The 14,591-nt window shown below is 36.1% G+C and overlaps 1 non-coding gene across 1 annotated transcript; it reads right to left on the bottom strand.

Moving 5' to 3' along the window:
* Positions 1-3,215: 3,215 nt before the first annotated feature.
* On the bottom strand, positions 3,216-3,322 carry LOC112533982. The gene has a single exon (XR_003078305.1). It is a non-coding gene; the product is annotated as a small nucleolar RNA R71 (small nucleolar RNA).
* Between the last annotated feature and the right edge of the window lie 11,269 nt (positions 3,323-14,591).

Genomic DNA, 14,591 nt, shown 5'->3' with positions numbered 1-14,591 from the left:
GGGAAGAGGTTTAGTATTAGCCTTAAAAATACCACGTTGTTAGGTGAACTTGTAAAACCCAAAGGTTATAATCTTAAAGATAATAGTGTGAATACTAAAGTGTGACGTTGAGGAGTAGATGTAGGGAGGATTATTCCCGAACCACTATAAACTTTTGTGCCAACTTCTCTAACCCTTACTCTTTTCAGATCTCCCTTAATCTTTCTTTGTGTGTTACCCAAAACTATTTAATTATGTAATTTAAGGTCACTAATTCAACTCCCTTTCTTAGTTCCAAGGGACAATAAGTAGTATCAGAGCTTGCTCACTCTTATCAATTTTTATTGCAAGTGTAAAGGTTATGGCAACCAATGAAGGAGCCCAACACCTCAAGCCATTCTTTGATGGATCCGACTATGCCTTTTAGAAATTTCATATGGAAATCTACTTGGATTCCTATGGTAGTGTGAGATTATATGGTGAAGGAATGGGAAGCTCCCACCGAAATCAAAAATGGTGAAGAAAGGATCTTCCTAGAGAAGAATGGGTAGATGCCCACAAGAAGCATAACTACAAGAATAAGCAAGCAATTGCTATACTTGTGAGTTGCCTTTTTAGAGAAGAATGTGGGAGAGTGCAACATTGCACTATGGCTCATCAAATTTGGACTACCTTGGAGAACTATCATGAAGGCATAAAGCAAGTTAAATCAAGAAATATCCAAATGTATGTCACCGAGTATGAAATATTCAAGATGAAGCCAAACGAGTCCGTCACTGACATGACAAATAGACTTCTCACCATCATTAACAACATGAGAAAGCTTGGAAGCATTATGAGCTAGTAGACATCAACAATAAAATCCTTAAGAGTCTTCCTTTGGATAAATATGGTGCTAGAGTGGTTAGTATTGAAGAAGCAAATGAAGACCTAGGGAAGACTCCTACGGATGTTCTCATAGCCAAGCTTCTAACCCATGAGATGTCTCTTATGAAAGATGAATTTAATAGAGATAGTGGGAAGAGGAAAGTTGATATGCATAATTTTACACATATTTGCTGACATATTATTGCGCATTTTCTTAGCATTTATTATATTTTTATTCTAAGATCACCCGTGTTTTGTGTCCTTTCGTGTTTTAGGAGATTTTATAGGTCCATCATCAGTGATTTAGCAATTTTAGATCAATTTTGAGTGAAAACGGATGGAATCATAAGCTTTTAACCTTGGGTTGACTTTTGGGAAGTCAACATGGCCCATGCTGGAGCCCGTGCAGAAACTCCAGGCCGTGTAGCTTAAGCACTTTGAAGTAGCATGTTTTTCGAGGGTACCACGCCCTAGAGCACGGCCCGTGTTGGATAACACGGGTAAGAATACGACTCGTGTTGGCTAACACGGGCAAGAACATGGCCATGCTCGATTCAGTTCATTCTATCAATTAGAGTCCAACATGGCCCGTGTTGAGGGACACGGGCTGGAACACGCCAGTATTTGCGTAATGAATAAAAGGAATGAGCCAGAAAGAGAGAAAAGAGTTTCGGATCGGCGATTTTGACTCTTCATCTTTCGTTGTAATTTTGTTAGATGTGTTTTCAGGCATTTCAGGGGGCTTCCAAGAGACTAATTCCAACTTGGAACGTCAGATTCGTGATTCTGGTTTTTGGATTGAAGATTGAGGAGGAGTTTTGGAGCAAATCAAGAAGCAATTTTGGAGATCAACTGCATAAGGCTTTGAGCTATTTCATCCAATTCTAGGAAAAAGGTGTATATGTTTCGATTTCTTTATTCTTTCATTATAATTGAATTCTTATTTACTTTAGACATAAACATGTGTAGCTAGATTGGTTGAACCCATTAGGGTTCCTTGCTATGTTGGCTTTACACTGAATTGTTGAGATTGGTTGAGTTTCCTTTCTTGTATTCTTTTTGCAATTAATAATTTAAATCTAGTTTTCATTCCATTAATTGTCTTGATTACTATTCATAGAACTCGTTTAGTAATTGAGAAATTCTAATTGAGTTCAGAAATTTAATTGCAAGAACGGGTTAATTTTCACATAGTGGTAAGGTTAATTGTTTTTCTAGATTAAGAATTAACAAAGCTTAATAGAGGTGGATTAAAGCTTAAGGCTTACTTAATAATCAATCTTTAGGAAGAGCTTCCAACTTTAGGTTCTTAGGTTTAGGAATTCGGTGGTCTCGAGAGGAAAATCAAATTCAATTTAGAAACCATCCACGGGTAGCATAATTGGACTCAACAATCTATTATCTTTTGTTTGATAGCCAACTAGTCTAAGTCCTCTTTGGGTTTGCTTTCTTGTCTTGATTAGTCTCTTTGCTCATTCATTCTCGCATTACACTTAGAATTTAGTTTTTAGTAAATCTAGAAACCTCAATTATTAATTTTAGGCTAGATAACAAGGAATGAAGTAGTACCTCTAGAATTTCACTTTCCCGAGGATACAAAAGTTTTAATACTTGCCATCGTGCTAGACTGCATTGATAAGTTCACTGCCTTAGTTGTAGTTGTATAAGCATATGCACACCAAGTTTTTAGTGCCGTTGCCGAGGAACTTTGTTTGAAAACTATAGTGAGATTTGCTATTTGTTACTTTAGCCATTTTTTTTTCTATTTTTGTCATTTATTTCTTATTCATTTATTTATTTGGTTTGCTGCTGCCTTGTTTATTTCAGGTAGTTTATGACCAGGAGTTCTAATCCTGCACCAGTAGACCCTCTGCCCGAACCAGGGCAATCCCTCAGGCAGCCGAAGGAAGCGATTAGACATGGAGGAGGAGGAGCAGATTGAGATTCCTGCCCATACACCAGTAGACATGGGAGACGGCAACAACAACATCGTTGAAGTGAATAGGATGATGTACGAGTTTGCTAGACCTTCCATAGAGGGGACGCACACTAGTGTATTGAGGCCATCTTTTGTAGTGAACAATTTTGAAATTAAGCCAAATGTCATTCAGATGGTGCAGCAGAGTATACAGTTTGGGGGCTTGCCCAATGAAGATCCTAATGCCCACATCGCAAATTTCTTAGAGATTTGTAATACCTTCAAGATAAATGGGACTATCGATGATGCCATTCAGCTTAGGCTGTTCCCATTTTCCTTGAGGGATAAAGCAAAGAGATGGCTACAGTCTCTTCCAGCTAACACTATCACCATCTAGAGTTCTTTGGCTGATAAATTTCTTTATAAGTACTTTCCTCCTACTAAGACTGCAAAGATGAGTAATGATATTTCTTCTTTTATGCAGTTTGATGATAAGAGCATGTATGATGCATGGGAGAGGTACAAGGACCTGCTGAGATGTTGCCCACACCACGGTTTACCATTATGGATGCAGGTGCAAACTTTTTAAAGTGGCTTGAACTCAGCCATGAGGCAGATGGTAGATGCAGCTACAGGTGGGGCCATCAATAGTAAGACGCTAGAGCAGGCCCAGAACTTAATTGAGGAGATGGCCATGAACACATATCAGTGGCAGTCTTCTAGGAGTAGGCGAGGACAGCAAGGAGTGGTGAACCAGGTAGATTCTACATCAGCCTTGGCAGCTCAAGTGGAGCTGTTGGCCAAGAAGATCGACCAGCTCCAAATGCCAGTCCATGCAGCACATCTTGGCTACGAGTTTTGTGGTGGCCCACACTACAGTGCAAACTGTAATGCAGGAAGTATTTTTTATTCTTCTTCATCTTCTTCTTCTACTGACCATGAATAGGTTGATTATATGGGAAATGCGCCCAGGCAGTAGAATAACCCTTACAGCAACACATATAACCCGGTGTGGAGAAACCATCCAACTTCAGGTGGCAAAATAACAACACCCAGGGTCCATCAAGATTTTAGTGGTTGCACCAGTAGCAACACCAATAGTGGATAATTCTCCCTCAACTACCTCGAAACCAAGAGAAGAAGCCCAATTTAGAGGAGTTGATGATGTAATTTATGTCCACTTTAGAGAATAGGTTTCAACAGACGGACACAATTCTTAGAAATCAGTAGACATCCATACAAAATCTAGAGAATCAGATAAGCTAGATTTCTAAGATGCTGGTTGAGAGACAGCCTGGGACACTCCCCAACACCACATAGTCAAACCCGAAGGAGCATGTCAAGGTTGTTACCTTGAGATCAAGTAAGCAGTTAGCTAGCTCTTTACGTATGGCTGATGATGATGTTGTTGTGCAGGATGAACCAGTCAGGAAGGAGCTAGAGCCTGAGGTGAGAGAGCCTGCGCGAACCGAGGACAAGAGGAAGAATCCTGTGAAAGAATACCAGCCGACAATTCCATTTCCTGCCAGGTTGAAGCAGGAAAAGGATGAATCTTAGTTTGGTAAGTTTTTGGATTTATTTAAGCAGCTGAGGATTAACCTACCTTTTGTTAAGGCTATATCGTAGATGCCCAGGTATGCGAGGTTCCTGAAAGAGATCCTATGCAACAAAAGGAAGCTGGAGAACTTAGGACTAGTGACACTAAATGAGGAGTGCTCAGCCATTCTTCAAAACAAGCTACCAGTAAAGAGGCATGATCTAGGGAGTTTCGCTATTCCTTGTATTATTGGAGATTTGCATATTAGTGATGCTTTAGCTGATTTAGGAGCTAGCATCAATTTAATGCCTAGCAATTTGTTTGAGAAATTAGGTTTGGGTGAGCCTAAACCTACTAGGATGAGCATATAGTTAGCAGATAAGATTGTGAAATTTCCTAGGGGAATAGTTGAAGATGTACTTGTTAAAGTAGAAAGTTTGTATTTCCTGTAGATTTTGTTGTTATGGATATGGAGTGTGAGAGTAGCGTCCCTTTAATTTTAGGTAAACCTTTCCTTGCAACATCTAGGGCTGTTATAGATGTTTGTGATGGGAAGTTACAACTTAGAGTAGGTGATGATACTATTACCTTTGACCTTAGCAGACATCCACTTGACCATGATTATACTGTATATTCTGTGGATGTTTTGGATGATATTGTGGGGTCTCAATTGTAGGAGATATTACTTGATGATCCTTTGCAGGTGGCATTACAGGCTGAGCATGAGGAGGAGTTGTCCAATGAGGATGTATTGGAACAACTTGCTTATTTGTTGGCTAGTGAGCCCAGTAGGTCTGCTGACCATTTTGTTGATATTGACAAGTTAGGGGTGCAGAAATTGAGACCTTCACTTGAGGAGCCACTAGCCCTAGAGTTGAAGAAGTTGCCTAAGCACTTGACCTATGCCTATCTGGATGAGGTGGAGAAGCTGCCGGTGATCATTGTAGCTGATTTGACTCATGAGGAGCAGTTTGAGCTAATGTATGATGCTAGTGATTTTGCAATTGGAGCAGTTTTAGGACAGAGGATTGACAATAAGTTCCAACCAATTTATTATGTTAGCGAGACATTGAGAGATGCCTAGGAGCATTATACCACTACTGAGAAAGAGTTACTTACTGTGGTATGCACTTTCGACAAGTTCCTCTCATACTTGGTGCTATCTAAGACCGTGGTCTACACGGATCATTCAGTGTTGAGGTACTTGTTTGGAAGGCATGATGCTAAGCCGGGACTCATTCATTGGATTTTGCTTTTGTAGAAATTCGACATTGAGATCAAGGATACGAAGGGTGCAGAGAACTTGGCTGCAGATCACCTTTCTAGATTAGAGAACCCGAGCCTAGATGCACTTGATGAGAGGGCTATTGATGACAGTTTTCTAAATGAGCACTTGTGCTCTATTCAGGTATCTTTGGATGTCCCTTAGTTTTCCGATTTTGCAAATTGCTTGGTTGCAAATGTCTTACCAAAGGGTATGACATTTCACTAAAAGAAGAAATTCTTTGCTGATTTAAAGTACTGCATTTAGGAAGACCCTTTTCTGTTTCGAGTTCATGCAGACCGAGTGATTCGGCGATGTGTGTATGTGGAGGAGATCCTCCAAATTTTGAGGCATTGCCATGAGGGACCAACAGGAGGTCATCAAGCAGCTAGCCATACTGCTAGGAATGTTCTAGAGGCTAGGTTCTATTAGCCGACCATTTTTCGGGATGCTAGAGCATTTGTACAGGTTTGTGATGCATGCTAGAGATCATGTAACATCTCTGCTCGTGATGAGATGCCCCAAACAAGCATTCAAACGGTTGAGATTTTTGATATTTGGGGCATTAACTTCATGGGGCCCTTTCCTTCTTCTTTTGGAAATAAGTATATCCTTGTTGCTGTTGAGCATTTCTCTAAGTGGCCGGAAGTGCAAGCTTTCCAGACTGATGATGCTAGAGTCATTACTAAGTTCCTTAAGTGATTGTTTGCTAGGTTTGGCATCCTCATTTAAGATAGTAAAATATATAATAATCCTCATATAAGATAATACATATAAAATAATAAACTGTTATCTCAAGTCTAGAGTTCACATCTTACATGATTGTTACAAGAGTATTGGTCATAGATAATTGAGTAAATTCCATATGGACTACTCAATAAGGTCATGTCTAATGAATTTGTTCTTGTAACAAGCACGCATATGCTTAACTTTAAATCACTATTCCTCAACTTTGTGAGATAGATTGCTTACTTCACAAGTAAGTGATAACACAATATGATAGTTTTGAGTGATTGATTAATATCCAACAATCAATATCTAATTATTGATCAAATATCGACTATGAACAAAAGTTAGAAACATATGTAATGAGAACCTCATCATTATAAACTCTCTTTATAATTTCTCTTACTTTAAGTTTACATTCGATGGTGCTCATCTCTAATAGTTTGGATTAATCATTGATATTACCATGACTACTCGTACCATTAAGAGTCAAAGAATGTCTTTAGTATAATTTTATGCCATCAATATGATGTATAAATTAACACAAAATATCTAACAACTCCTTCTCTTTAGGGCATACTCTAACAATCTCCCACTTTCACTAAAGCATTGTCAAAGTCAATCATCATGGTATCCAATACCAAACTCTTTCTTATGATGATCATGTTCCTGCTAGATCAAATGGCTTTGTTGGAGGATCAACTTTGTTATCCTCAATGAGCATTTGTTTTATCTTTATATTCTATTAATAAGTAAATTATTGGTAATGCTCCAATATACTTTGGATTGCAAATGAGACCTTGGTTCTTTGAAAATGGCTCTTTACATCAATAATACTTAATAACCACACCTTAATTCTTGAAAAGGAATTTTAAAGATCCAAAGATCTCTCATATATTGCCTCAAACACGATGCGATATATTGAGCTCAAGTTGTAAGAATTGTAACCTTTGGAACTCTTTCCAAAACATATGCATTCCTATATTAAAAATGATTTGAATCTATCTTGTGAGTTTATTCTATGTCATTCACAATCAACATCTATAATAACCATAAAGTCTAGTACATAACATGACATATGTGATATTAATAGCATCTTCCTCAATGAGTGTTTATAGCATGTACCTCTGGAAAAAGATATGTCATGAGACTTCGCCAAAGAATCGTTCTTTGTTTCTTCCATGTTAGATTCCTTTAACACAAATGTCTAGGTACTTGAAGTTTATAACATTTATGCAGTTTAAAGCATCTATCTCTATAGATCTCAATCCTAGAAAGTAAATTACATGTTCTAACTCTTTATGGATTTATAAGTCTTGGTAGACGCATGTTGAAGGATTTGTCACCTTCTCATTATTTATATGTCCACAACATATAATATCAGGAAACATTACTGTACTTCCATTAACCTCTATACACTTTTTTATTCTAATTCCTAATGATATTAAACTCTTTTGATTATCAATAGAATTGAATATGTCAAATTTGCAAGGCTAGTAAGTCCTTTTGGACTTTTGAAATTATACTTTATTATTTGGGAATAAATAGAATAAAAAAAATTAGATCGTCTTACATCTTAAGAATATTTCTTATAGGAGCTTCACTTAGAATTATAAAATCCCATAATCAAAGTATATAACTAGGACAAGAAAAATTCTATATGGATATCTTACAATTACATTACTTATCAATCCTTTCATTATGTATATAACTTATAAAGTTTTCTTTGGTTAATTTTTGTATAAAGATTTTTCATATTAGTTTTCTCAAAAACTCTATTGCACCTTAATGGATCTTATCCATTTAGATAGGTCCACTAGAGTCTTTCACTTGGTTAAACAATATGGTATCCATAATAGAATTTCATGGCTTAGTGACAACTCCAAGAATTAATGCCAAACATTAGTTCTTAATGTAGTAATCTCAACACTAATGAGATATATTTGTATATTCCGTAAGAGATATCTATTTCTTATGAATATGTTGTACTCTACTACATACTTAAAAATTGTGTATATGATCGACTTAAGGTTATGCACCTTATGCTAACAACCTTCAAGCTTTGTTCCATTTTAATATTAATTTGTTTATCTTGATCTCTATTAAGATCTATCAAACTCCCACTGCTTCTTTCAAAAACTCCTTTTCTAGAAAGATATCATATTTTTAAAAAAATACTTTTAATTTAATAGTATGATAGTATTGATATTCTAAAATCTTTTTGGATATCTTACAAACTTACATTTATTAGATCAAGCTTTCTATCTCTGTTTAATTGTGCATGTTTCTATTAAACATTACTTACTAGTCTATATCCTATATAGACTTTATTATGATCATAGCATAAATAGAACATATCAGAGTTAATGGTTATAAGAGTATACATTTTATGAGAAGCCTTGCAACTTTCTTTATTGATCTAACTATGTCTCACAAAGTCAGGTTTCATGATCTTATGAAACTTTATCAATTTGAGTATTTGTAAATTGTAAACAGTCTAAAGAGAAGTCTTGCATAATCCTACTAGTGATAATCTAAGTATTCCATATCATATGATCTATTCTTGATATGATACTTTATAATAACTCTTCTTAGAAACAAGCATACATGTTATGTTCACCTTAAAAATTCAGCATGTGTCTTTCTCAAAGACCGCTTGGTTGTATTATTGATTTGATATAATTTGTAAGTAACATAATTTGTCTATGTTACTTATTTTTCTTAATATTAATAACATAACCCTTATGATTATTTAGGATCAATTGAGGTTTTTTTGTAATAGGATTTTATTTTCTTACTTCATACAACTTTTGTATGATATTCTAGAAGCATAAATCATTTAACTAACCAATGCAACAATTTCCTAATATTATTAAATGAAATACTAACAATTGTTCTAGAAAAAGAATTAATAATAATTATTAATTCTAAATAAAGAAAAATAAAATTATTAACTAAACTAAATGGTAATAATTGCCTTTAAGCTAGTCTATTCCTTCTTTTTAGAATTAAAAGCTTATTTTTGCTTCTTGTTTTTCAAAATAGTGAGATAAATCCTGCAGTTCTTTCTCTAGTGTCCTTCTTTCCCACAACGGTGATATTTTCGTTTATCCTTGTTGATACCTCCATTCGCCTTTAATGCTTTCTTTGATTTATGGGCTTTCTTTCGTATTTTCTTCTTAGACTTACTCTTAGCAGCCTTAGAAGATTCTACCATTAGAATAACTCCTTTTTACTTTGGGTGGCGATGTATCTAACTTATTCATATGAAAGTTCATAATAAACTGCTAATAACTGTCAGGTAGAGATTGTAAAATTAAGTCTACACTTAATTCATGGTCTAACAAACCACGACATCCTAGATATTGAATATATCCAAGTGTGGGTAGCATTTTCGGATGCATATCCAAGTGTCTCTATCGACTATGACACTACAAGGCTTTTCAACCAAATTAGGAATATGCTAACTAGACATAGAGGCTAATGCGATGAAAGTGAGTCGCCACTTGGGTTGTTCTCTAGGACGCTTATACCAATTTAATGGCATACTAGATTCCATAAGAAAGCTTCGACAAGTCCAAAGATGGATCCGGAAGTCAACTTTCTTATTTCTGTATCCCTATTTTTAATCTTATTGCTGAATGGTTATTCCCTATAAATGCAATGTAATAATTCTATAAATCAAGTACTACAGTATGTGAGGTCCACCTAAATCTAGCCCATTTTAATTAGGCCCAATTCCCATTTGTTTTGTTAGCCTAACTTAACTACTCAATTATGCACAAGGAGGCGCACCTAGTCTAACTCAATTACAAGTTATGCAATTGATTACCAAGTTCTTATCCTAAGTGGACTACCAATTGCATGCCAAGGCCCAATTCAGTAATCCTATTCTAGGTGAGCTGATTAATTAGTTTAGACATAGCAAAGCCTACCAAGTCTAAATGGGTTTTAATTCAGGCCCAGTTTACCAATATCTTAACCTAATAGACTATATTTTACATGCCAAAACCCAAATTTTAAAGCTTATGTCTAGATGTCCAATTTTAGTTAACATGCATATTGCAAGTACTTGTCATCCATCCATCAAACATAAAGAGAAATAAAGGCAAAATGAAAAAAACAGTGAAACTAATTATTACAACCCTTCCTACAACTAATAAACTTAAAAAAACGACTAAAATAAACTAGAATTAGTAGAAATCAACTAAAAAGGGCGAAATCTGTGAAATAGGGCAAATTTTGGACGAAGTGCCAGTTGGCCGCATCATAGTGTCTAGGTTGACTTGGTTCAATTTTGATGCTCTGACTCTAAGATTCTGCTATTACATGCATAAAAACCGCGCAACATGATTAGCACATATACAAAACATGAAATAACATGTAATTAAACTTGTTTTTAAGGCAAGAAGACATAAATTAGCTAAAAGAAAATTTACAGTAGGCAAAACTCCCTAAGCATGACAATTTCTTAAAAAATATGGGAATTAAACTAATCATGCAAATCTAACAAAACCTACTCTAATCATGCCAATACTCATGGATTATCATCAAAAGGAATTAAACCTAGCATGTTAAAGTATTATATGATTATCGGATCACAAAACCCAAGAAACATGCATGGGGTAGAAACACATAAATCATGCAAGAAACCTGATTCTAAGCATATATGGCATAAAGAACAATCATGGAAAGACAATCACATTATTCCTAACGTGATTCTAATAACAAAGATAATAAGAGAAATACAAAGAAAAAGTAAAGAGGAGAAAGATGATGATGTAAATGGTTTGAAACCCTTAGGTTGTTACTGTATTGTGTAGATCCTCGAGTCTCAGGTGATTAGGAGGAGGTTGAATCGAAAATATAGTAGGAATCTACAGTATTTTAGGGCTTTTGTGTCTGATTCTTGAGAAAGTATATATATTGCTAAAAGCTTACTCTCGTTTTGTAAGAATTGTCAACCCTTAAGCCTAGGGCTTCCCTTTCCATTTATAGGGAAAGCTTACTCTCGTTCTAATTTTTGATAAATATCCATAATTAAAAAACTAACTATTGGACTTATCAAGAATGTCTAATGATAACTATTGATAAGTACCGAATAAATCATTAAAAATTCAAATATTTATTAATAAAAAGCTTAAAAAGATGTACTTTTATTTATTTTAATGCTTAAAAGTGATAGAAAAATTACTCAAAACAATGTCAGATTTCAAGTTTGGAGCCAATTGGGACCATGTAGACCAACACTGAGTCGATAAACTCTGTGTACACTCAACTCGGTTGTACTCAGAGCTGATTGGCTCAAGGTTGGAAAATATTAAGTAATCTACAATTGGCCCCTAAATTTTTAAAATTTGTAATTTCACCCCTTAAACTTAATTCTTTCTATGAATTTAATCTAAATTGGTTTGAGAAAATATTTTTGGTTCAATTATTTACAACCTTAATTGGGATTTGATTATCCTCAAACTCTTGAGACTCGATAAAAGTAATAACTTTCATCATCAATTTTTCATAGTTTTATCGATATCTATATCTAGAAAATGGGTGCTGATAGTTTTCCCCCGGTTTTTTTTTTGAGATTTATAAGCACAACTATTATTAAATAAATCGAGACAAATCATAGATATCAAAGATACGACAAAAAGCTTATGATTGTGAGCTATGGAAGCTCTCCATAGTAGGCCCTAATTGGTGCAAACTTTCTATCTGGCTTTGATTTAGGGACCACGCCCATCTAACTTTAGGGATCACACTCGTTTGGTTTAGGGGCCACACCTGTCTAATTGAACGACCATGCCTGCTTGATTGAAGGACCACGCCTATTTAATTGAAGGACTATGCCTGTTTGATTGAAGGACCACGCCTGCCTGATTTTAGGGACTATGCCCAAGGATAAACATCTATAGAGACTTCCCTCTAGCTTTTGATCATTTTTCACTTTGAGAGTCAACAAAGTTGTTATTTTCAAGTTCAAGTTAATTTCCCACTTGTTGGTGTTGAATTTGCATAAGCTTCACCTTGGATCAATAGTGTCCACTTCGAAATGTAATTTGATTTACTTTTGTCCTTCAGGGACTAAATTGGCAATTTTCATATTTAGGGACTAAAGTGTAATTTGAAGGCCAGGGACCAAAATGAAATTTTTGCCTTGCTTAGGGCATATATATCCTTTTTATCCATTCTCCTCATTTTCACATATTTTCTCTCCAACTCTTTTTTACACTCTTTCTTTAATTTCTTTTCCAATTCTCAACTAAATATCCTCAAACTCATCTTGAAATGGTAAGTTTTCTTTTTTCAAGATTTGCGAGCTGCACCTCAATCGCACCGGATCTGGACTTTTCATTGCCAGTTTCATGCCAAAATGATCTAGGGCTTGCAAAAAGGGGAGAAAATCCCTATTTTAGCCAAATTAAGCACACATAGGCGTTTTCAGCTGTTGATGAGGTATTTTCTTTCATTAAACTTGTTTATCTATCATTTTTACACTTAAACAAAGCATAATTTGTCAAAAAAGTGCAAAATTTGAAATAATTAGGTTGCCCTAATAAGAACAGTCTATCTGCTTTATATAGTGCCGATTGACTCTGTGAAATGTCGATTGGCCCTACACAGTCTGATTCGAATGCCACAGGCTGAAATAACTCTTTGTAACTTTTTTACTTGAAAAAGTTGAAAAATCTAGTATACTTGTTTCTATGCTTTTCAAAGCGACACCGTATCAATTAGGTTCGCCGGGAACTTTTACGGTGATCGAGAATGGTTCGAGAAGCTACATAGCTCTATCCAGGCTTAGATCGGGGACATCGGGTTTCATCGGTTCGCTACCACCTTACCCTTTACCACCGGGAGGACGGACAACAACTCAGTCTACACTACTTGAGAGGTGGATGCATACTACTAACACTTTCCACACACTAGTGGGAGATTTGACCTTATCTTCCCTCGCCCTCTCCGTACAAGGATAAACTTTTTAGCCCGCGCCTTTTCATGATGCCATTCATGATCAAAGGTTTGATGCTCGGGACCATTACATCATCGACTTGTTGGGTTTCTTGCCTACGTGCAAGAACACTCGGTGCTTGGAGAATTCGTCTTCACTATAGAGGGTTCACTCGTCGCTCTACTATGAAGGTTGATTAGATGACCCGAGCCTTCTTTATCTAGTTGTTTGGGACCACCATGTTCTGCAATTCAAGAAATTCATTGAACTTACATTATCTGGCCCCTTTTAGAGACCTAGACCCAGTCTTTTTATATAATTGGGAATCTGTTGTACTTGCATATTCGTACCAGCAGATGGACATTACACTCTGCGTGAGCAAGAGGCTCTATGGTTTCTGGCACGCCAGTCATGTAAGTCTTCCATTTTGCTGTGCATTCTTTTTTTTTATTTGCACATTGATCACTGATTGTTTAACTGCAGGTGTGGGCCTTAGAGATTGGTCTTTTGGTAGGTTCTTAGCCTATCAGCAATTCTCGGGCTTTCCCCCACCTGAGTTTCTAGGGCTCGAGTAGGAGCGCCTCCTTGTAACAGGTGCAAGTCCATGTGCACTGCATGTGGATCAATTCCTTGTCCTAGGATTAGGTAAAAGAAAGATATATTAATTCAATTTATAATTTTCAAAGTTTGATAACTTATCTTTGTATCTCTAAATTTGCAGTGATTGGCTCGGGGACCACCATTATTGGGATCTCTATATGCTACCTACTCCAAATATTAAGCATAGAAGGATACTCCTCGTTGGTCCAGCTTGCTAGGTGTGGTACTTGGGTGAGTGGATTTACGACTAGGAAAGGGGACCTAGTTGGCACCGAGTGCTCTTTCTCCTTCTCTATCCATGTTCTAGATAGTAGACTTAACTGACGAGGAGCTTGCAGAATGTCTTGAGGGGTATGATGACCTTGAGGAGCTCATCATCAGGTCAAGGAGGATTGATTACACATCTTTCATGACCCAACTGCTAGGGCCTGTTCCCTTAGATTGCAACATCATTACTCAAGTACTTTCTATTGGGAACTGATATTAAAACATAAGGAAAGGTGCAACAAAAGCAATTTAAAAAATTTTCAATTCTCACCAAGGATCTTATTGATGTAAAGTAGTCATAATACATAAACCAAGCAAAAGATGGAGAAAGGCTTAGAAAGGGTGTGTGTCGCTAATTCCAAGGAGTGCTTCTATTTTTGTTGATTCTTGATTCTTCAAGGATGATTGAAGCACTTTAAAGCTACTCAATTAACCAACCTCTTTTGGTGATCCACACAAGCTTCTAAGCAAAGATCTCACTAAA

This window comes from Ricinus communis, chromosome 4 (assembly GCF_019578655.1).
Source record: "Ricinus communis isolate WT05 ecotype wild-type chromosome 4, ASM1957865v1, whole genome shotgun sequence".
NCBI lineage: Eukaryota > Viridiplantae > Streptophyta > Magnoliopsida > Malpighiales > Euphorbiaceae > Ricinus > Ricinus communis.
This window is presented reverse-complemented; position numbering and strand designations above follow the sequence as displayed.